The sequence below is a fragment of the Mixophyes fleayi genome, chromosome 2 (assembly GCF_038048845.1).
Source record: "Mixophyes fleayi isolate aMixFle1 chromosome 2, aMixFle1.hap1, whole genome shotgun sequence".
NCBI classification, from domain to species: Eukaryota; Metazoa; Chordata; class Amphibia; order Anura; family Limnodynastidae; genus Mixophyes; species Mixophyes fleayi.
In genome coordinates, this window is record NC_134403.1 from 315337172 (window position 1) to 315352112 (window position 14941).

Sequence of the window (14941 nt, forward strand, 5' to 3'; positions counted from 1 at the left end):
TGCCATGTGTGCCTTGACCATTTTTTCGGAGTAAGCAGCATTGGCCATTTACAGCTGTCAGTTCCATAAAAAGCTGGTAGAGTTAAAATATCCTTAGATTAGCTATGTTTTTAAGGAATCCACAGAGCGACTGTCTGCAAATGGAACAAGATTTCCTAATCAAAATTCTTTCTCCAATACACATTTTTCTCTTAGCACGTCATTCCATAACCTTATTAAATTGGGTACATTTAAGTGGATTTTTGGGTCGTGAAATCCTTCTTAAAAAGGCAATATTAACCCCTCCCAGCTAAAGAGGTCAGTTGAGAATTCCTCCCCTGCAAAGCTTTGAATTATGAGGTCTGCTGTGATACCCCCAGGGTTGGATCAAGGAGAGCCCTTGGGCTTAGTATTTAGACTGTCACATGTTCTCTGTCACTGACAGATGTCAACACTGCTCTTGCACTGTGAGGGGCTGCCAGAGTTTGTATCATAAGGGTGTAAACACTATCACATGACCAGACCTTAACAGCTGAGTTATGTCACATGACTAGACACCAACAATTATGTCTGTACACACCTAGATGGCAAAATGTGTATTAGCTGACTCATTCTGACTGCAGATTCAGGAAAAGAAGCAAGTGATTTTATGTGCAAGCCTACAACAATAGTTTAATACATTTTCATTTCATATAGAAAAATTTATAGAATAATTTCCATTCCGAAAGAATCAAATTACTTGCGTATGTGTATTGAAAAAGCGGATGCCTCTAAGTGATATATGGTGTACCTTAAAATCTAACAAGTTTACAAGTAAGCATACTGTATGTGATTTCATTATGTATTATGACATAGGACTGTAAGTAAAATACAACATACCTCCAACGCAAGTTTAATTTTTGGTAAGGGCCTGATGCTGAGTTAGAGTCATGTCAGGTATAACCTACGCTCAAAAAAGCGATCTATGTCCATATGTGGTCCTATAGCATATAGGTCAGATTTATGGCAGGCATACATATTGTAAACTCACATACACTCACACAATGTGGTCATAAGCACAATAAAAATATAATATCTAAAACACACAATTGCTAGCATGCCTGATATAAATAACACTCCTTTCATATAAATGAAAGTAGCAAAAACATTATTTGCAAATTACATCCACAAAATCTTTATATATTTGCATGATCAATCGATAAGTTCAGGTGAATTCACAATCAGCGAATCAGAAACGGCTAGCTAGTGCTGAAGATCCTCATCATCATGTATTTGCACATGAGCTCTGCAAACCATATTATTTTTATTATTAATCGCAGTGTCATACAGTAAGAAAAACAGAACATACATAAAACAGGGGCATACAAGGTAGACAAAGTAAATGCGGACGGGAAAACAAAGGGCATGGAGGGCTCTGCCCATTAGACAGCTTACATTCTAAGTGGAAGAGGGCACAGCTGTAACAAGAAGACAGGTTATGGCTCAAAGGGAAGATTGGGACAGTTGTGAGGGTGTATTAGTGTGAATAGTATTATGGGGGATAAGGTAAGCTCTAAAAAAGAGATGTGCTTTCAGAGAGCATCTAAAGATTTGAAGTCTGTGGCAGAGCCTGCTTGGGTGTGGTAGGGAATTCCATAAGTGGATAACAGCATGGGAGAAGTCTTGTAGCCAGGAGTAAGAGGTGATTACCAGAGACGAGACAAACCACAGGTCAGAGGTAGATCTAAAAGGACAGGAGGGAGAGTATTTTGATAACAGATTTGAGATGTATGAAGTGGTGGTGTTGTTAAGGGCTTTGTAGGTAAGGGTGAGTAATTTGAATTGGATTCTGTAGAACACTGGGAACCAGTGTATGGATTTGCAAAGTTGTGCTTCAAATATGAAGCAGAGAAAAAGGAAGATCATTTTTGCAGCAGCATTTATGATGGATTGAACGCGGACATACATGTGTGTCTGGAATGAGTCTGGATGTGAGGAATAAAGCAGAGGCAAGTGTGAAACCAAGGAAGCGGGCTTGGGGAACTGAGGAAATTATGGTGTTATTGACAGTAAGGGAGAATTGAGGGTAGGTGGTGACTCTGGGAGGAGGAAAGATGATAGGTTCTGTTTTGGACATATTGAGCTTTAGGTAACCTTGGGACATGTGGAGATAGCAGAAAGACAGTTGGTTACATAAGATAGCACAGAAGGGGAGAGGTCAGGGGAAGAGATATAGAGTTGGGTGTTGTCAGCGTAGAGGTGGTACTGGGACCAAATGAGCGAATTAGTTTCCCAAGAGAAGAAGTGTACAGTGAAAAAAGTAAAGGGTCAAAAACAGAGCCTTGTGGGACACCAATAGACAGTAGGAGTGAAGAGGAGGAAGTGCAAGCAGTAGAAACACTGAAGGACCAGTACGATAGGTAGGAAGTGAACCAGGAAAGATGATAAGATGAGTGCAGAGACTATCCCTTCATTTACTGGAGAGAATGAATTAAGGATGTTTTGGGGAGTGTAGGTGAAAGTGGGTGGAGTGGGTGGAATTTGGCATGAGGAAATATTTTGGCAAATGGTGTCGATTTTGTCTTTGAAGTAGGTGCCAAAATCATGGGCTATGAGGGAGAAAGCGGGAGGAGGTGCAGGTAGGCAGAGAAGTGAGTTGAAGATGACAAAGAGATGGCGAAGGTTAGAAGACTGGGAGGATATTAAAGATTTGAAGTATGTGTGTTTGGCAATTGAAAGAGCAGAGCTGTAAGATGAAAGGATACATTTATTTTGGAGGAAATCAGGATAGGAACAAGATTTCCTCCTCTGGCGCACTGCAGAGTGGGAGCACTTTTGCAGGTATTGGGTCTGTTTGATGTGCCATGGTTGGAGTTTGGATCATCAGAGAGTGTATGTGGTAGATGGAGCTGTAATGTCTAAGGTTGAAGTGAGTGTTTAGAAAGAGGCAACCTGATTAGGACAGGACAATGCTGTCATAGGAAAAATCATCATCGTTAATTTTATGGCACCACAGATTCCACAGCCAGGGAGCAGTAAATGAAATATAAATATAAATATATGAAAATATAAATAGAAAAATAATAAAATCAATTCAAAATAATGCATAAACACAAGATAATGCATAGGTCTAGTTAAGCAAAATAACAAGTATACAATTCTATCAAATAGATGTCATAGTAAAAACAGGATACAATGCAGAGAATAACAACATATGGTGCAGTGAAAAGGCACAACATCTTTAAACAGTGCAATACACAACAGGGACATAACAGGGGCATAGAAGGTAGACCGACAGACAAGAGACAAAGGAAAGATTGGACCCTACTTATGAGAGCTTGCAATCTATAGAACATAAATAAATAACCCCAATGTGATTTGAACACACACTATTGTTGTACCATAACATACCTCCCAACATTGTGGCTGCTCAACTCCGGACAAAGAGGGTGATGTTGCATGGCCAAATAACTACAGTGGCTTGGTTCTATCATTTTGGGGGTGTAGTCACATCCCAATTGGCATGTATTGTGCTTCTCAAGCACTTGGACGCCCCTTACTACCCACAGTCCCCTTAAAAAACCATGAAAGTGATGCGCTCATGGGGCACACATTCACCACTGGATGAAAGTTAATAGATTTAGACACATACCTCCCACCATTCTGGCACAATCGGGATAAAGCGGTGGGACAGAGCCCTCAAATTCGGTCTGTTCCTCCTATATCGGGATCATTTGGAGGTATGCCATAAGATCAGGGGTTGGCACCAATGTTGGCCTGGTATAGTTTTTGTTTTCCCATATTCCTTTTGTCTTGAGGCAGTACCATTTGAAGTAGATATGGAGTAAGGACAGTGTTTGGAATGGTACTGACCGGTGGCCCGCCACCTACATTGCTACTAAGTCTGCATTTCAACCAGGTCCATGAAGCTGTTTTACAGCACAACAGTACCTCCTCTTCTTGTATGAGCAGTGCAATCCTCTTAAAATAGAAGCTTTTAGATGAATTCAGGGACATTGTATGATGTCATTAGAGAATTCACAATCATTTCTGCTAATAAAAGGAGGGGTGCAATAGAGAACCCTCCTGCTGTACATGGCATTAAGGTGGGGAAGGCATGGACAAGCAGAAGAACAGGCCCAGAACATCAACACAGCAGCAAAAATGTCAGAGCAGACATGGAGAAGTACACAACAGAGATAACAAACATGTAAAATTGGGAAGAGATGTGAAGCACTTGTGGGGGAGTAGACATGTGGATCAAGCATTTGTGAACTTTTGGGTGGTTTTATTTTCCTTTTAATGATTTAAAACTAAGGGGGGGATTCAATACCTCCCAGATTAGCGCAGCAATAACCATATTACCGTTGTTACGGTAAAATCAGTGAGCCTCGAGCAAAAAGCCAACATTGAAATTACCGTAATAACAGTATTTAAACGTACTATTAGCCTAATAACGGTAATAGTGCGCAGGCCACGTTACTTTTTACATTAACGCTGCCAATTGAATTCCCCCCCTAAGTGTCACAATCCTATTCTGCTATAGGACATCATTACTCACATATGTCTAGGGCAGCATAAACTATAAATACGGTTCTGTTTTTTTTGTGTCCACTGTGTACAACGTATCATCATCATTTATCATTATCATCATTTATTTATATAGCGCCACTGATTCCGCAGCGCTGTACAGAGAACTCATTCACATCTGTCCCATTGGAGCTTACAGTCTAAATTCCCTAATATAGACACACACTCACAGACAGAGAAACAGACTAGGGTCAATTTTGATAGCAACCAATTAACCTACTAGTATGTTTTTGGAGTGTGGGAGGAAACCGGACCACCGGGAGGAAACCCACGCAAACGCAGGGAGAACATACAAACTCCACACAGATAAGGCCATGGTCGGGAATTGAACTCATGACCCCAGCGCTGTGAGGCAGAAGTGCTACCACTTCGCCACCGTGCTGTACCATTTCATGTAAACTTGATCAGCACTTTATTATATAGTATATTCCACCCTGGAAAGTATTGTCAAAACTTGTGATGTCATACAAGAAGGTGGAGTCTGACTAGGTTATTCATATGGACAGATCAGGTGACCTTCATCAAAACACATCCTGCATGGATGCACATAAAAGACTTTGACTGCTAGTATAGTTGTCTAAGTAGCCTACAAAATCTTGACACATCAGTCAATGTTGTAAGCATAATATTAAAATAATGCATCTAGGTATTGCTATTGCAATGTGATTCATTTTTAAAGAAGATGTCAATCTTTGTAAATCTTTTTAAAGCATCTATGAATTGCCAGCAATCATTTGCTTCTTCGTAAAGTAAACCTTGTAAAACGTGTATAGCATGTACACATGAATCAGCATGCTGATCGGGACTTATAGATAACACATCGGGAGAACATTTCTGTAGTGTGTACCAGCCTTAGAATGAAATATTCTGCCTAGATTTTATTGGATACAATAGCTTTCCCACTGTGGATTTCCAACACCAACTGATGTTGGACAGAGGACACTGCAGTAAAGATGAAGTGTAGGCAGGGGCATGATATCAAGGAAGAAGCATAAGCAAATTAGTAAAGATAGACATTTCCTTTTTAATTATTAATTATTTCTTAATAGATAAGACATGTACATAAATAAACAGAAAACACCAATACAATGCATGCTGCAGCACCAGGTTTACCGAAATCCAAGTGTTATTTAGATTTGGTGAACAATATATAACTACAAGGAGTTATGTGATAAGAAAAAGGTTGCTGTTGAATTGTATGTTCTCATCATTTAAACTAGTCATATATAGTAGTATCTGTTCTTCTCTGTTCCTGTTTTATTCCATCGTATAAACACCATATAGAGTTAAATGGAATGGCCCATTTCTGTAGATATTATGGTAAATATGTGTAATTGTCAATGTGTGCCACTTAATTTAAAAATCCTAAACAATGACCTATTTTTATATTTGCGCAAATGCTATTTGTCCAATAAGCACATTTCAGTTGCAAGCCTACTTCCAATTCCTTGGAGCTGTCCCTTTAAAGCATCTACTTGTTGGGTTTGTGATCTGCTTTAGGGTCAACTCCTTCAGTAATTTCAACTTTTAAGCTTCTCTCCAAAAATGCTGCTTGGTTTAGCTTCATTTGTGTCTTAATTTAGTGATGAGTGTTAGGAGGCGTATGGACTGTGTTTATTACATTGTTCAATGCAACAGGAAGATGGAAATTGCTTCACATTCAAAGTATAGGACAATGCCCAATCTACAATTCCTCGAAGGATGTGTAAAAAATCAAGTCCTTCAGCAGGGTGAAAAATAGGGTGCACCCTCCTGGAATATGGGATACGCCCCCTTCTATGGATGCACCTTTATCATCCCTTTGTCCTATTTAATTAATTTTCTCCAAAAAATACTCAAAAGCATTCATGTGCCTCGTTCACACCAGACAATGATCCACCCAGTTCCTCCCTTCAGAAGGTTCAAAGTTATGCACCCCTGCAGATGACACCATCATAGCTCACCAATGTGGTTAACGGGAGCATTCACACCAAAGTAGACGATTGACAACATAAAATGGTATTTACACTGCGCTTCTGAATATTAACCTTGCAGGGCCTGATTTTGAGTTAGGAGCAAAGCAAAGAAAAGGAGCAACTTTGCACCTGGATAAACCATGTTACAATACAAGTGGTACAAATTGATTTATTTTTTCCACACAAGGAAAATACTATCTGTTTTTTCATGTAGCGCACAAATACTTGATACCTTTATTTTTACACTGAAATTAAAGTTGATCTATGACATGCCATATCCCAACTATAAATCTGTCCCTACATTTTAAATTTACCTTCTCCTCTAATGCAACATGGTTTTGACAAGGTGCAAAGTTACTCATCTTCTTTGCTTTTCTCCTGACTCAAAATCAAGCCCACAGTGTTCAGAATGCATTGCAAACATGGCCTTCCATCCAAAGTGATTGATAACCGTCTTTTAGAACATCAGCATTGGAATACATTTCCATGTTTGATCAGTATTGTTTATACACATAGAAAAAGGTCCTGTCTTTCCCTATCCCAATAACAGTACTTTAAACACAGTATACATTTGAGCAGTTGCAGTGCAAGACTCCCTCTATCCTTCACATACGCACACTGCTGTCTGTGCTTAGGAAATTCTGTCTATACCTCTTGGGATGAAAATATGCATTTGTAATTGACAGTTGTTTAAACTACCTTCCAGATAAAAGTGTGTGTGTTCTGGTACCCTTATGAACTTGTTTTGGGGAGTTTTGTAAATATTTCTCTTTAGGAAAAATTTACTGAAGGGTAAACTGATTTACTTAGTGTATGTAAAACATTACACCAATATCTCCAAAACAGTAATTACAAAAGACATGTGCATCTGTGAAACTGGCAAAGCACTTGTATATTAAGCTGCCTAATAGAAAGTTTTACATATGTGATCTACACATATTAAAAATAATAACATTTGTATTAATGAAATTAATTATGGCACCACACTATTATAGGGCTAGAAACACAAGCATTGTGTCTTTTTTTATGCTTATTTACTCTTTTTCTTGTTTGTTTAATTTTTTTGCTGTTTCTGTTTTTTTTATCATATGTATTTATTATATGAGCTTACTATATAAGAGGTGTGGGGGAACAATTGGCATATACCGTATTGGAATAACAACTGTAGCTGTTGGGGAAAGTGTTTGTGTGGCTACATTAAGGCAGAAGCAGTATTCGACACCAATATTAAAGCGACAACTGGTGACTGACAATTCTGTGCAGTTACCTTTGGTGTGGAATGGTTGGAATGAGCAAATTTTTTCTTTAATCTATACTTTCAAAATTAAAATAACAGTAAACAAATACAAAACATACTAGAATAGGAAAAAACTAAAATAATATACAAATGTATTGTGCTAATAACATATTGCCTTTTTTTGCAGTTTCTGTGGTTCTACAAAGCACAAAAAATACAAATGAAAAGAACTATTGTGTGTGCAGGGTAATTAAAGTGGTCAATGGCTATTTGGACATCGTCGTGAAAGTTCCGTGCAGAGCTTTACACCACCCATTTTACAACACTACCTTTGCTTAACACCAGGTATAGTCTCTCCCCAAAAATGCATCACAATATATCTGTCAGTCGCCGTCCCCGCGCCTCCACGCTAAGCCGGGACGGACGTCTGTCTCTCCCTGAGTGCCCCGTTGCTAGGCAACAGAGACGCGTCTTCCGGCGGTGCGGTGTGCATGCCATAACAACGGGACGCGCTGCTAGCTTCCTTTCGGCGGTCAGACCGCCGAATTTCTGCCCACCAATGAGGGTTTAGGACTTCCTATATATATCCTGCTCTGACACCACTAGGATGCCAGAGCAACTAGTTTTCTAGCCTCCAGCGTTCCTGTGATATCTTCATTATATCTACCTGTTGATTCCTGTTACTGACCCGGCTTCCTTACCTCGCCTTTAGATTCTCCCTGTGTCCTGTCTTGTTGTTACTTCGGTTTGACCTTGGCCTGCTGACTTCTCTGCCTCCTGATTCTGTACCTTATCTGCCCGCTGGGTTCTGACTCTGCCTGTACGACTACGGATTTGCCCCTTACCTCGCAAGTAGCTATCTGGGAGGGCCGCGACCTGCACGTCGCTCGCTGCGAAGTCCAAACTTCCTTGCGTGGGTCCCTGGTGAATACCGGCGGCGTGTTAGACTCCGCGCCTCCTTGTGTAGCTGTGCCAATACTTGCAGGTACTAAAGTCACCTCTGTGACAATATCACATTGCATGTCATCTTTATAATTCCACCCTCACTATGCCAACACCTTTAGCCCGTGTTTTAAGCTGGCATTTAATTAGAGGGAATATTAAAATGTATTTTGTAAATGCACCTTGCTGAATAAAGAGATGTGCTCTCCTAAAATGTTAGTTAGCAATACCTGACGGTAAGGGTTGTTTAATAAAGGGTTAGTGGATAAAGAAAAATATAATTTAACAGGAGCACCTATCAGTTCATAGCGTTCCTCTAATATTGGGTATATACTTTCATACCTCCCAACACTGGTCTTCTTGGAATCAGGACAGAAGGACTGTGGTAGCACCTGTTGAGTGCATGGCTCATCCAATTGACCTGAAAATTGGTATACTGACATTATTTGACAAAAAAATTAGAATAGTCAAGTCAGTTAGCTTCCATCATCCCCCTTCCCCCCGTGGGAGGGGTAGTAAAGGCTAAATTTACGAGTTGAGGGGTCAAACTCATTTTCGTGAGGTAATTTTACCTCATGAACACACATTAAAAAGGCCGCTTGCGTCGGGAAGTAACGCTCTTCCCCTGAGGAGGCCTGGGCTAGGTCCAAGTGCATGACAAGAACCTTTTTAACACCTTAAGTAGCTTGATTTGACTAGAATGCATGAGTCTCATGCACGGGTTAACTTGTAGATTATATGTATCAACTAGAGATGTAGGGATGAGTGAAATGTTCAAGACTGTTCTGCAAACTATTCACCTCATTCCTCATTTGACTGGGAAATTTGGCATATTTTGTTGTGGTTAACTGTCCCCAGTGCTAACCAACCACACCAACTAGGTGATTCATTGACCATCAATGTCCCAGTTCTGTTTACAAACTATGAATTGTGTGAAAAGCAAATTTGCAAATGAAGAGTGGAATGATATTGCAGAAAAGGGCAAAGTAAAAGTGAGATTCAATTATTGCATTGTCGGAACTTTGCACATTTAGGAAACAGCTTTTTCCTCTACAAAACTTTACACAACATTTTGCAGCAACTTCGCTCATTTTTAGTATCAGCATCTCTAACGTGTAGAATTGCCTAGAAATCAGTTTCAGTTTTCAAACTTGCATGACTCCCCATGAATATCATCCTTCCTTATGTATATACAATTAAAGTGTTACAATGTCATGGTGTTCCCAATGAAGAGAGGTGAGTGCTCTAAGGGTATATCAGATCTGTGGTCAGCTTTGTTCCGTTATAGACACAGCTACATTGGTTTCCCCTAGTAGGGTAAATAGAGAACACTAGAAAAAACAAAACTAGCACACAGAACAAGTAAATGAAATAAGTTGCAGGGAAACAGGATGTAGTTAACCACTGCATTGTTGTGATGGCAATACTATCTGCTTGCTATTTCCTGGCATCTTAAAGTGCAACTTAATTGTATTTACTTGGTCAATAAAAAAGTTCATTTGGTCTGTGTGCCATTTACCTTTTCTCTAGCACTCTCCAGTTACACTATTAAGTGTTACAATAGGAAACTAATGCAATAAAGTCTTGCTATATACAGCACTGGGATTTATCAGGTGCAATGTTACAAAAATATATTACTATTATTATCATGGTTATATTTATACAGTGCAAACATGTTACACAGCACTGTATAGAGTGATGATATCAATATTACATAAATACCAACAGACTGAAACACAAGATATTGCAGACACTGTATACAAAGGAGCTTACTATCTAAAGTGAATTAGGGGAATTACAAACACAAGGTGTAGCAGGGGCACTTAGGGGGGGGGGGGTTTCCGGCAACCCAGAAACCCCCTCCTCAAGCATAGATCACATGATCCGCCAGCCAGTCTGTTTTTTTTTCATTACACAGACCTACCAGATGACACAGTGATTGGAGCTCATCAAACTGTGAGATACGGCCACCTTTACTTTCCACTTATCTGTTGGTGCGGTACCCTTCCTCTGCCCTCCCCCTACCAGCTCATCTGCTACCAGCACCTCCTCTGCTGGAAGAGGGAAGGAATGTCATTAGTGTCTGGTAAAGGAAGGCTATTAGAATGGTACTTATGATATATACCAAAAACTGAAAATAAATGTCTAATTTAACATGTATACTTTACAGGAGAGATTATAGAAGTATGCAAACACATGAAATGTTATTTTAAAAGATTTATGTAGCCACAATTTTTAAAAAATAAAGATTATATTCTGAAATTGCAGTGACATTTAAAGGACATGTCCACTTTTGGACAAATTACCTATTTTATATACCCCACACATTTCAAAAGGTTCCCTTTTACCAGCAACCTCCCCAGTACCTAAAACCTGATGCCACCAATAGTCAATGTGCGCTCAATGCAATGAGAGGAATTAAGTCCATGCCTATCCCATATATTTTATTAGATGTACTCCTACTAAGCCCTAGGGTGGAGACATGGACAGGTTAGCTATGATAGGCAAGATTTGCCCAAAAGTGGACTTATTCTTTACATTATTTTTGGATTTTATATATACTACATTTTGCTTATAGAATAGCTGGACTGTTTATACTTTCAATTTGCAGCTACCTTTTTATGCCCATGAGTCAAACAGCATCATCCTGGTTGATAGTGGAAGCCTTGTACTGCAATCAGCTGAGAATATTCCTCTCTCCAAATATAGCTCTACTCTTTAACTTCAATCGTCTGGATAATATGAAGGAGTCACATGTGACAATACAGTCATTTGGCCTGATTGTTGAACATCTAGATCTGTGAGTATTTTGAGCATAAACATGGAGGGGCACATGGTCTTGTTGTTCAAGGATCAGGCCATACAGATAGAAATGTAAAGATCTAGCATGCCTGGCAGATAATGACATGCACTGTCGAGAGGGGTCATAGGATGATCTGTATTTTTATTTTACACCATCAAATCTAATGTGAGGTGTATAGTACAGAACAACCACCGGTACAGCCAAAGAGGTGAGGGGGGCCTGGAGATGATGATCTATCCATTGCGATGGTCTCTGCTCTTCTGAGGGGTTTATGATCAGGGCTTTACTGTGCATGCTCAGAAAAGCAGAGCCCAAATTTTGCTATGAGGCCCGGTGACTAGTACTGGATACACACTATACGATGGTTAACCAAACTGGTTGCAAACTAGAAAACAGACCAAACTATTCTAAAATTGTGTCACCAGCATCAGAAATAAGCTTGTAAAACACAACAGTTTTAATGATTCTTTATGTAAACTTTCCTCACAATTATACTTTCATGTGATATATACCATTCTGTCTATTAAACCTCACCACATGAAAGGAATTTTTGTAGGAACGTTTGATAGAAGTTTAAACCCTATTTTATCTACAGTATATGTCTTGGTAACAGCACTGGAAAATAAAACTTTTATTTTTTTTTTAAAGGATGTCATTGTAAATTAAGGGCTTAAATTCTGCAAACACAGCCAGGTATTTAGCAAAGAAAAAGTGCTCAGTGTCACATTTCCCCTGCTGCGTGGATCTGGTATGGTGTTTTTTCCCTCTCACTTTATCCAGTTCCACTGCAGCCAGATCATAATGAACCTCTGCAGCTTTTTGTGGGATTTGTATAGATAAATAGTGTTGTCTTTTTTTCAGTTGTGCAAACTGGAAATTTTTACACATGATTGCCGAATTCCCTCACACCACACTATAATTTCCTCTTTGATAAATACTTTTTGGTCTTTTCTGCAGTTATGCTGTCTGGACATTTTGACACATTATTGTTGAATTCCCTCCAGGAAGTCATTGGTGCGCATCTGAATAGGCCTTTTCTGTGAGCCATGTTGTACATATAGATTCAGTATATGCCCAAGCAGTAAGCAATATATGTTGTATGATCATGTACTTCAGCATTCATTTACCTTTAGTTCTTTTTTCAGTAAATAAGCACATTATCCATTTTTGTGGATGTGCCAATACTGCCTTATAGAAACAAGATGGTATTTGCACAAATGTACTGTCACACATCGTTACTAAGCCTGATAATGTTACAACACCACTTTAAAGGACATTTCAAGTTTTGTATATATCCCTCAAAAATGCCCCCTCCCCATGCAAGCACAGTAGTGGTCCCGTTAAGGAATAGTCCTCTCCAAAATATGCTGTGTTTCATCCACACTAAAGGGTAATTTATTGGCAGGGGCGGGCTGGGCCAGAGGGCAGGGGGGCATCGGCTCCCCGGGCCACTCAGTCTGACAGCTGTTCGGGCCGGCCGCCCCCCCCCCCCCCCCCTTGTTGAATACAATATTTCATGAATATAACAAGCGGCCGCACCACAAGACATGAATGACGCGAATGACAAGAATGACGCGGCCACATCGCATGTTATGTGATGCGGCCGCCTGTGCCTCCCCCGGGCTTAACTTTGCCAGCCCGCGCCTGTTTATTGGGTCTTCATATCAGTGGGGTTTGTGTCATGATTTTTCCTATTTACAAGTTAAACATCTGGTGAGTAGATGGAGAGTAAACTAGTCTTAGCAAAGTTGTTGGCAATTCAGGAGTAACCCGAGTAATTGCAGAAAATGTTGAGAACAGTTAGTTGTACAAGGCTTGGCCGGGAAAAAAGGAAGAGACAAATCATGGCCTGGCAGGGCACATATACATTACTGAGGTGGCACAGAACCTCACTTCAAAGGCCAGCCAGTGGATTTGAGAAGGACAATAATAGCCCAGTCTTTGGAGACTATGACGTGTTAGCTGGGCTCTGGCCAAAGTGACAAAGACTCATGGAGTTTGAAAGCCCTGTTGAGTATCATTAAGTCTGTCAAACACCAAAAGAGCTGTGTATTATACCCTGAAAAATTATGTAATTCAGTGCGTTCCCCCAATGATCTCGCTTCTGTGTACACGATAAGAGTATCAATTGTCTGTTTGAAGAGTGTCATTAACATTAATTTGATATATTTTCCATTAAACAAACATCATTGTATTTTCAGGTTTTTGCTCTTAAATTTCAGGAATCAAGGTTCCAACATTGAGACTTTTAATAGTGCTAAGCTCGCAACCATCTCAATATACAGCGATATCCTATTACTCTATGTAATGGTTATCTTGTTTATCAGATGGCGGCCAAGACCTCCTTCCCAGTGTTATATTTTTCCTTGGAGTCTGTATACCCTATTGGGCAAATATGTATTTTACCTAACCTAATTTATACCCGTCAAGAGAGGCTGGCTGGGCTGGGGGGCAGTCGGGCATCTGCCCCCAGGATAGATCCCATAGAGGGCTACCTTGGGCTGAGTCATTGGGCCACTTGCATTTTTTCCCTGGGCTAAAATTTGGCAGCCCTGCCCAGCACGTCATTTACTCACATCAGCCATAGAAGCTGCAAATGAAACTTTGCATCCACAAGAAAATTCCTACATTTTTAAGAATTTAAGTGCACCTAGTAGCATTTTTATTACTGTAGCCTTGGAAATTTGATTAAAAAAAAGGCGATCATATGTATCTATGAGAGATTTCTGTAGATTTTAAGCATGTATTTAGACCATGTTTAAAGCACAAATGACATTTCTAATATGCAGATGTGAGAGGTAAGCATTGGAAGGTAGAATGATGCAATCATAGGAGTAGCATGAGGAAATAAATACAGATACTCAAAATTGTATCAAAGTGGTTGCAAACTATTTCTAAAGTTCAAAAATGTACAAGGTAAACTAAACAAATGTAGCTAAATTTAAGCAAGGCCAACAGGATCTAATTTATTTAAACTTAAATGGCTACTTTGTGAAGTATTTTGAACATTTCTATGGGAACTGCAAATTCTAACTCAGTAATGTTCGCTGTTTTTATTAAAAAATAAGTAAAAAAATCTACAAAAAAAATGTACCAATGTAAGCTGGAACAAGCTAGAACATGTTCAAAATGCGTCACTGTGAGCTGCAAACATGAACTGAGTGAGAACTTGGAATTCTAGCTGTCAGCTTAGCAGTCATAAAATACACACCACGGTGATCAGACCAAAAACTAGTTTTGCTATTTTAGACTAAAAGTTTGTTTGATCGATTTTCGGTGTCGCTGGAATAGTTTAAGCATTTTGGGAAATGAAGCCATGTTGCTATTGGGATATATGTTTACAGTAGCCACAGAGGAGCCTAGGGGGTGAACAGCCATGTATCAGGAGATCACATCCGAGATGTAAATGGGTTTGAAATTTGGTAGAGAACCAGTTTAGAGATTGGAACAAATGGA